Raw genomic sequence first — 8,933 nt, 5'->3', positions numbered from 1 at the left:
ATGTACTCGTATTTGAATTTCGATTTGGATTGAATTATAGGGGTATAAATGATGCAATTTTGAAAGAGTGTTATGACTATAAATGTGATTTTTGTATGTGGCTATGGAACTGGAAGTTGAATGGTCGATAAGCATGTTGTGTTTGTATTCAAGTAATGTAAATGATATACTAATGTGTATTGCTATATGTGTATATGTACATGAGAATTGAGAGTGATATATTCGGGCTAAGTCCCGAAGAGCATTCGTGCTAGTGATATATCCGGGTTAAGTCCCGAGGAGCATTCGTGCTAGTGATATATCCGGGCTAAGTCCTGAGGAGCATTCGTGCTAGTGATAAATCCGGGCTAAGTCCGAAGAGCATTCGTCTTTGGTGTTATATCCAGCTAGGTCCCGAAGAGCAATTATCTTTGGTGACTGTATTCGACCTTCGTGCCTAGTAGGCTTCGTCTTGGTAATTTGAGCAAAGTTTAAGTGTTCATTACTATACGAATTCAAATTTAAATGAGATGATATGTTTAAAAAGTGTACATACATGATGTTTATAGACTTGGTTAAGTCATTTCAATGTGTAATAACGAATGAATAAGAGCACTATGTGTGTGAATGATTGGAGGCACTGTGTGTGTGTAAATCCCTTTAACCGAGCACTATGAGTGCGAGATCGGTCAGTGGGCACTAAGTGTGTGAAGTGGAATTCATGTAAGACCTCGTCTAGGATGAAGGCATTGATTTGAGATAGTGTGTAAGACCATGTCTGGGACATGGCATCGGCTCGATATGTGAGAATATGTAAGACCATATCTAGGATATGGCATTGTAAGAGCTATATATGCTTAATGAGTATCCGTAATAATTTCGAATAATTCAATAAGAGGACGTTATCCTAAACTATGCATCGGTAGAAATTTTCGGGGACGAAAATCCCTAAAGGGGGGGAGAGTTGTGACACCCCTAAAGTGACCCTAGTCGGAAAGTGGTTTCGGGACCACAAAACCGAGTCATAAAAATAATTAACCATTATATTTGATGCTTATTATGTGTATATAAGCCATGTGAAAATGGCATCTTTTGAATGTTTACTTAGAGAAGTTTAAATTTTATCCCTGGCTGTGCTTAGTACTTATTTAAATGAATGATCTTTATTTCAAGAAAAAGTTCAAAATTTTACTGTTCTGACATGAGTTACAAGTCCGGTAATGCCCCTTACCTATTCCGGCGACGGTTACGGGATAGGGGTGTTACAAATATAGTATTATATTGAAATTTGATTTGATAATTTTTGCTAATTGAATGAATAGTTAAGTACAAGTGATTTGTCCTTAAAGTTAAGTGGTAATATTATTTATTTTCAGTAGCGATGTTTCCCTATTGAAGCCGCAACGTCAGCCTCCTATTTTCAAGGTTGCAATTCACCCCAATCAAAGTCGTGACGTCATGCTTTTGCCTTCAATCTATGATATGTCTCCTTCACGATCGCTGCATCACCCCTGCATATTGAAAAATTTAGAAACTTGTAACTTGTATAACTTGTTTATTATATGTGCAAATGAAGTTATAGTTACTTCAACAATGAATATGGCTAGAGTCTTGCTGTTATTAGGAAGTTTGATCAGCAAGGATTACAATAATAGTCGACTAAGATGGAAGGGTTGCAAAGTAAGCAAAGGCTTTTTGCAAAAGGTGACTCTTTGGGGTCCTGGGAAGAGCTGGCAGAGGGTGGTTGAGTGCCTAAGGAAGCTGGTGGAAGGACGATAGTTGGGTTGACTAAAGAGGTAGGGAAAGGGGCATTGAGAGAAACCATAACTTGGGTGAAAGCCTCAAAAAAGGTTGACAGGTGGTCGAATTGTTGTTTAAGTGGTAGGAAGATGGGTTTGGTTTGAAAGAAGCTTGATATTGGCGGGGTTGGTGATGGTCGCTAGAGTAGAGGAGTGGGCTGTCTTTGGAGGGTTAAGAGTAATAGCATCATTCTAAGAGGAAGTCATTGTAAGGTTCATGTTCACTGCACCAATTGTTGATATAATATACAACAAGGGAGGAAAGTAAGAAGGAACATGTGGTAACCTAAAAAAAGGAGGAGAGTCGAAAAGGAACAAGAGGATAGGCTAATTGCTGAAAGAGAGGGTAATTGCGCAAAGTAACTTTAAGGGACCAAAAGGTTGATTCCTTCTTTATCATCAAAATGGCTTTTATAAGAGAGGTTCTCTTATCCACTAACATGACGTGACAAGTTATGAAGAAGGTTTTCTTCATGCAATATGTGAAGAATGTCCATTGTGAGAATCATTTTGTTAATTCTTCGATCAATATGAGGTTATTATCCCCAGGTGGATCCTTATTACCTTAAGGGTATGTTCACATTTGAAGAGTGTTCACACCTAAAATCTTGGTGTTTATCTCATCTTGGAGGAGCGAAAGGGCTTGTCATGAAGGCCTGTAGAGCGGATGGTCATGAGGATAGAATGTTGATACTTCTCTAGCTAAGACGGATAGCTAAGTGGGGTGCTTTTTCAAGTGCAATCAAATGGAGAGATAATGTTGTTTGTGCTATGGACACATGTCTAAGTTGTGGAAGGATATAACAAATTCCATCCGAAATGTTTGTTTTAAAACATTTTTTTTTTCATTTTAGTTGAATTTATCTTATTCTTTTTCTTATGAAAAGAAATTGAATAAAATCAACTACATAAGACAACCATTATCTTTATCTTCTTGTAACAAATCAATTATTTCCTTGGGAGCCTCATTAAAAACTTGTAATCTAGATTTCCAATTCAGACTAAGTTTAGCAAGACAATCCGCCACCAAATTTCGAGTTCTTGGAATATGTTTAATCTTCCACACTCCTTCTGCCTTCATAATGCGTTGAGTCATTCTGAGAACAGTAATCCCATAATCTTCCAAATCCAAGTCAGGCAAGGTTTGAGCAACTTCATGATTATCAGTCAGGAATAAAATTTGCCTGTATCCCTTGTTAAGTAAAATGAGAATTCCATTAAGAATGCCCCAGACTTCAGCTTCAAACGGAGAACATACTCCTCAAAATCGGGTGAAGCCTACAATCCAATTTCCTTCATAGTTTTGAGCTATGCCTCCTGTAGCAGCATATCCAGAATCTCTGGCCACAGCTCTGTCCATTGATAGAATGGCCCACGTATTATCTGAGAGATTTGCAGTATTTGAACTTTGTTTGCTCCTTTTGTTGGTTCCCATGCGTGCTTCATATTGTCGCGCTCAGCAACTAATGCTCTTAACCATATCATTTGTTGTCCAAGAGTGATTCTAGAAGATAAAAAAGATTTCTATTTTTCCAGATGAGCCATACAATTAATCCAAATAAACATGGCTAAGAGAGTCCACTACCCTGTAATCTTTCATGAAAACAAAGATTAAGAGAAAACCAATTAGGGAAAAAAGAAGAAAAGAACCTTTGTTTAAGTTGTTCTGGAAGAACAAGCATCCACACATCCTTTACAAAGGAACAATCATGGAGAACATGAGACATATCTTCAATTGCATATCCACACATAGCACAAGAAGAACTGTGCCCAATCCCCTTTCTTACACGCTCCGAATTAGTAAGGAGTCTTTGCTGAGAAGCCAACCAGAGAAAAACTCTAACTCGCTGTTGTCCCAGATATTTTCAAACAGACTTCCATGCTCAGCTTGAGGATTCCAATCAAGCTATTTTAAGGCTCAATAAGCACTTCGAATCGAAAAAAGTTCTTGAAGTTGACCGAGCCCAAATTACCCTATTAGGTCCAAAAACTGAATGCGCGGGGGGAGGGGAGGGGAGGGGGGAATACTAATAATCCTCCAAATTACTTCTTCAGGTAGCCAAACACGAAACAGATCCAAATTCTAGCTTCCATCTGATTTGACAAATTCCCTAACACGACAATCAATCAAGATTAGTAAAACATGGAATTTTAGAAATTAGAGCACCCATACTTGGAATCCAAGGGTGTAGCATCTCGAATTAGGGCCTAGTCAAAATAGTGGTTTTAGGACCACAAATCTGACATTGAAATAATTATTTATGATAATTATGAGGTCTAGGATATGAGAATAAGCATGTGTTAAAGTTTTATGAAGAAATTTTATGTGCAAGGTGTCCAATTGGAATTTAGGGACCAATTTGAATAAATTGCAAAACTTGAATTCTAGAAGCAATTTGTATGAAATTGCTTTGGAATATTAATTAGAGGTCCTTAAAGAGTAATTTAGCCAATTTCTAAGTTTTTGGACAAAAATGAGCATGTATGGAAAATTTTGGAAGTTTAGCAAGGAAGGGCATTTTGGTCATTTAGTAATAAACTAAATAAAAAGGGAAAAATCAAGCTAAAATAAACTCATTTTCTTCTCCATGCTACCGAAATTCTAAGGGTCTCCATAGCTAGGGTTTCCAACATTTCAAGCTTGATAGTAAGTTAATCCTAGCCCCGTTTTTAATGTTCTTCGTATTTTTGAGGTCCTCTTAACATGCTCTTTCTATTTCTACCCATATCTTATGCTAGGGTTCATGTTTAGAAAATTACCCATGCATGAGATGTTTGCGTTTTGATGAGTTATGAAGGAATATGAGAGTTTAAAGGATGGTAAACAACTTTTACTAAGTCGTATGTATGGTTGGTTGAGGGTGACCAAAGGCTTAAAAAATAGCCTCCAAAATGGTCCACACTGGTAGACACACGGGCATGTGTCTAGGTCGTGTGTGACACATGGCCAGCCCCATGGGTGTGTGGTATGGTTGTGTGTCCCCTGCATGTAGAATTATAGGTCAGTTTGCATGGTAGTAAACACACGGGCGGAGACACAGCTGTGTCTATCAACCTTGTGGAGGACACGACCTAGCACACAGGCATGTGCTTTGGCCGTGTTCCCCCAAATAAGTTATGTCGTCATAAACAGAATGTCTGGGTTCTTGGACACAGGCGATGACACGGGCGTGTCTAGGCTGTGTGAGGGACACGAGCGTGTGCTTGGCCGTATGAAAACCCATGTAGGTTCGAAATGAAAAATAAATCAAATAATTCAACACGGGTGAGGGGCACAGACATGTCCCCAAACACATGGGCGTGTGCTTTGCCTCCACACAGGCGTGTGAGGCATAGCCCTAGGCATTTTACTAAAATTTTCTATAGTTCCCGGTTTGGTCCCTGACTGCTAATAATGCACGGTTTTGGCCCTGTAGGCCCATAATATAGACAATATGATTTTGTTCAATTGGTTTGAATTTGGAAATGGAATTTATAACTCGTCTTTTCGAAATGTTCGAGTATGTGTCTAGTAATGCCTCACACTTTGTCCCAGTCTCGAGTACGGGTAAGGGGTGTTACATTTAGTGGTATTAGAGCTACAGTTTAGTCAATTTTTAAACTAATATAGCATGTAACGAGTTTAGCTATACATGCCATGATACAAATTTTGATAGTGTGGCATCTCCTAACTTTTTAATTGTATTTGAATATAGTAAATGCCTTCTAATCAAGCCCAAGATGAGTCCGAAAGAGCTGAAAGCCATGCTCCAGCTTTCGTACAATGAGTTGTTTCTAGTAATAGTAGAAGGCCTATGTCTGAAGGCCGAAAAGAGGCGAGAACATGCTTTTTCGATATGATGGATGAGTGGTTTGGGGAATACCTAAGAAATTGCCCTGAAATACCACGTCCACCTCCACCTGCTAACCGACCTGATGAAGAACCAAGGGTTGTTTGAACCAGTGAGAAATTGGTAAGGCCCTATTGGATAAACTTAGAAAATGCGGGGCTGAAGAGTTTAGGGCTAAAGTTAAGGATGATGTTGAACGAGCTGAGTTCTGGCTCAAGAATATTGTACGAGTTTTAGATGAATTGTCATGTACATCTGAGGAATGCTTGAAGTGTGCTATATCTCTTCTGAAAGATACTGCATACCACAGGTGGAAGACAGTATCCTCAGTGGTACCAAAGGAAGACATTACATGGGAGTTCTTCCAAGCTGAGTTTAAAAAGAAATACACCAGTCAAAGGTTTTTAGACTTGAAGCGAAAGGAGTTTCTGAAACTCAAACAAGGAAATAAGACCGTGTCAGAGTACGAAAAGGAATTCATAAGGTTAAGTCAGTATGCAATAGAGTGGGTTAAATCAGAGATAGAAATGTGTAAGTGCTTCGAGGAAGGCTTGAATGAGGAAATTAAATTTCTGATTAGGATCCTTGAGATATGAGAATTTGTCGCAGTAGTTGATCGGGCCGAAAAGGCCGAAGAGTTAAATAATGAAAGAAAGCAAGCTAAGAGGGAAGCTCGAGTTTTGAGTAAGAGGTCTAACGGCAGAGCACACTACTTCTCCACAAAGAAATAGAGAAGTCAACAAGAACGCTCCACTTCGTCGGTAGGATATTCGAGTAGAGTAAGAAGCTCTAAACAATATAACCTAAAGTCTCCTACCCTCATGGTAACTAGTGTGGGAAGCGTAGATGAACAAAAGCTGAAGTGTAAAAGCTACAACAAATTCCACTTCGGGGAGTGCCGAATGAAGAGCAGTGCGTGTTTTAGATGTGGGTCTCTTGACCATTTTCTCAGAGATTGCCCGGAGTGAGCTAATAATGAGGTTGAATTAGCCTCATAGCTGAATGCTCCTATTTCTCGAGGTAGACCCCCAAGACATCCAGTAGTGCAAGTGGCAGTCGAACTGATGCTAAGGATATTACTGCAAAATCAGAGGCTCAAACCTTGGCAAGAACATATGCAATACACGCTCAAGAGGAAGCCTCTACTCCCGATGTCACCACAGGTATATTTTCTATCTATAATACTCGTGTCATTGCCTTAATTGATCTAGGGTCAACCAATTCATACATTTGCATAAAATTGGTTTATAGCATGAACATGTCTGTAGAACCTACAAAATTTGTGATTAAAATGTCAAACCCTCTAAGCAAGTCAGTCTTAGTTGATAAAGTCTGTAAGAATTGTCTCTTGATGATTCAAGGTCATTATTTTCTGACTAACCTTATGTTATTGCCATTCGATGAGTTTGATGTAATACTTGGCATGGATTGGTTATTTTTGCATGATGTGATTGTAAATTTTGGTAGCAAGTATATCGAATTGAAATGCTCAGATGGTGAGATTCTTTGGATTGATTCAAGTGAGTTGGATACTCCGCCAGTTGTGATTACCTCAATGATTGCTCAAAGGTATATGAGAAAAGGATATGAAGCCTACTTTTCTTTCGTGTTGAATACTAAAGAATCTGAGTTAAAGTTGGAATCGGTACCGATAGTATACGAGTATTCGGATGTGTTTCCAGAAGAGCTACCTGAATTACCTCCCGTTAGAGAAGTAGAGCTTGGTATTGAGCTAGTGCCTGGGACAGCTCCTATTTCTATTGCTCCGTATAGGATGACACCAACCGAACTGAAAGAGTTAAAAGCACAGTTGCAAGAACTGAAGGATAAAGGTTTTGCAAGACCAAGTCTTTCGCTTTGGGGTCCTTCAGTATTATTTGTAAAGAAGAAAGATGATTCGATGAGGCTGTATAGACTACCGACAACTTAACAAGGTAACTATCAAGAACAAGTATCTGTTGCCGAGGGTTGATGATTTGTTTGATCAATTGAGAGGAGCCACTGTATTTTCAAAAATAGATCTAAGATCCAATTACTACCAGTTACGAGTTAAAGAGTTGGATGTGCCTAAGACCACTTTCAGGATGAGGTATGGTCATTTCGAGTTCCTGGTCATGCCTTTTGGTCTAACGAATGCCCTAACTGCATTTATGGACTTAATGAATCGTGTTTTCTGACCATACTTGGACAAGTTTCTTGTGGTATTCATTGACCATATTTTGATCTATTCTTGTAATGAGTCCGAGCATGCTGAACAACTGAGGACTATTTTACAGACTTTGTGAGACAAGAAATTGTATGCTAAGTTCAGCAAAAGCGAGTTCTGGCATCGAGAGGTCAGATTCTTGGGTCACATTGTGTCGGGTGATGGCATCCGAGTAAATCCAAACAAATTTCTGCCATTGCCGAGTGGAAGTCGCCGAAGAACGTAATCGAGGTTAGAAGCTTCTTGGGCTTAGTAGGTTACTATCGACATTTTGTGAAAGGATTTTTGATGATTGCAACTCTTTTGACGAGGTTGCTGCAAAAAAATGTTAAGTTTGAATGTTCGAAAAAGTGTCAGCAGAGCTTTGAGAAGTTAAGGACATTGCTAACGGAAGTTAAAGCCATTGTATTTGCCCTGAAGATTTGGAGAAACCATTTGTATGGTGAGACGCGCCGTGTATTCACTGATCACGAGAGTTTGAAATATTTGATGACTCAAAAGAATTGAATCTGAGACAACGGAGATGGTTAGAGTTGATTAAAGATTATGAATTGATCATTGACTACCACCTGGGAAAGGCGAACGTGGTTGCAGATGCACTAAGCAGAAAATCCTTGTTTGCTTTAAGAGCCTTGAACACGCAGTTGACCTTGTTAGATGATGGCTAGGTTTTGGCAGAGTTAAGAGCCAGACTAACATTTCTACAAGAAATTTGTGCAGCCCAGGTCAATGATAGTGATTTGCAAGCCAAGAGAACTCAATACAAGTCAGGCACTGAATCAGATTTTTGGATTGGTTTCGATGGTCGCTTGAAGTTCAGAGATAGGATCTGTGTACCAAGAGACGAGGAGCTTATTGGAAAATTCTACAAGAGGCACATGATAGCTGTTTGTCTATTCATCTGGGAAGTACCAAGATGTATAATGATTTGAAGAAAATGTACTGGTAGAATGGCATGAAAAGATACATCTCTGAATTCGTATCGAAATACATTATATGCCAGCAAGTCAAGGCTAAACACCAAGTACCTTCAGGTTTGTTACAGCCTGTGATGGTCCCCGAATGGAAATGGGACAGGATTACTATGGATTTTGTGACTGAATTACCATTAACATTGAA

This window comes from Gossypium arboreum, chromosome 10 (genome assembly GCF_025698485.1).
Source record: "Gossypium arboreum isolate Shixiya-1 chromosome 10, ASM2569848v2, whole genome shotgun sequence".
Taxonomy (NCBI): domain Eukaryota; kingdom Viridiplantae; phylum Streptophyta; class Magnoliopsida; order Malvales; family Malvaceae; genus Gossypium; species Gossypium arboreum.
The sequence above is the reverse complement of the archived record's forward strand: the minus strand, read 5'-3'. Positions refer to the sequence as shown.